Source organism: Euprymna scolopes, chromosome 5 (genome assembly GCF_053919585.1).
Source record: "Euprymna scolopes isolate OS-2025 chromosome 5, ASM5391958v1, whole genome shotgun sequence".
In the NCBI taxonomy this organism is placed as follows: Eukaryota; Metazoa; Mollusca; class Cephalopoda; order Sepiida; family Sepiolidae; genus Euprymna; species Euprymna scolopes.
In genome coordinates this window covers 129193870-129195016 of record NC_136486.1, presented here as the reverse complement: position 1 = coordinate 129195016, position 1147 = coordinate 129193870, and the positions used below count along the sequence as shown (strand labels likewise).

Below are 1147 nucleotides of genomic sequence, written 5' to 3'. Positions count from 1 at the left end.
AGCGACGATTTACATTCCGCACTTTCTTCATAATCCTAATCATCTTCCTACCCTTTTTGTCAAGGGGTGACTATCCTTTCTTGGGTCTTGCTCCACTTTATCCAACTTTCCCACAAATCCCGGTGCCCGCACACGTCCAGAATATCTATATGGCTTCCTCCTGCTAGTCACTGATTTCAAATCGTCGCAATTTTTCAGTTACATCTCACGGCCTTCAAAGTATTTATGGTGCAGTGCGCTTAGATTTTTTTTTTCGTTTTTATATAAAAACAAGGCCGATGACCATTAGTCGCGTGCTCTCGTGTAATGAATGAATGTGTGAATATAGGATTGATATTAAATTCTTAAAGATAAACTAAAATGACCGAAAATGGGCTGAAATGATTTCAATAAATAAAAGCTAAATGACTTAGAATGACTTTAATGAACTTAAGGATGAAGTAAATGACCTTAAGAATGACTTGAATGCTTAAAAATAACTGGAATCCTTCAAAAACAACTTTAATAATCTGGAGAATGACTTGAATGGTTTTGAGGCTGATTGGTTGTAAAGTGGGTGATCATTTCACATTAAATTAATACAGAAAAGTGATCCCCCACTTTATATCACAATAAGTACAGCATGGAGTAAGAACAGATACTACACTTTGATCTTGGCCAAAAGGCCAAAAAAGGTTATTTATTTGCCCACCCACCGAGCAAATTAGGCACAAGGCAAATTTTTAATGTGAGGCGTGAAGAGTAAATGGGACCAACTCCCCGGGGAGTAAGGGAGCTGCAGAGTGACAATTGGTATAAATGGTTTCCCCTACATTGACCAAAGTCTTATATGTGGGGTTGGTATTTATTTGCTCCCCCACCGAGCAAATTAGGCACAAGGCCGATTTTTAATGTGAGGAGTAAAGGGGAAATGGGGAGCAAACCCCGGTGAGTAGGGGAGCTGGGTAGTGACAATTGGTATGAAGGGTTGCCTCTACATTGACCAAGGTCTTATATGTTACGGGAAACCCCACATATGGTCTTTGCTTGCAGGATCAGCCGGAACAGATACTACACTTTGATATTGGCCAAAAGGTCAAGAAAAGGGTATTTATTTGTTCTCCCACCGAGCAAATTAGGCACAAGGCTGATTTTTAATGTGAGGAGT

At 39.8% G+C, this 1147-nt stretch overlaps 1 pseudogene; it reads right to left on the bottom strand.

Moving 5' to 3' along the window:
* Positions 1-551: 551 nt before the first annotated feature.
* LOC145277221 (U2 spliceosomal RNA) lies at positions 552-677 on the bottom strand (annotated as a pseudogene).
* Positions 678-1147: the final 470 nt, after the last annotated feature.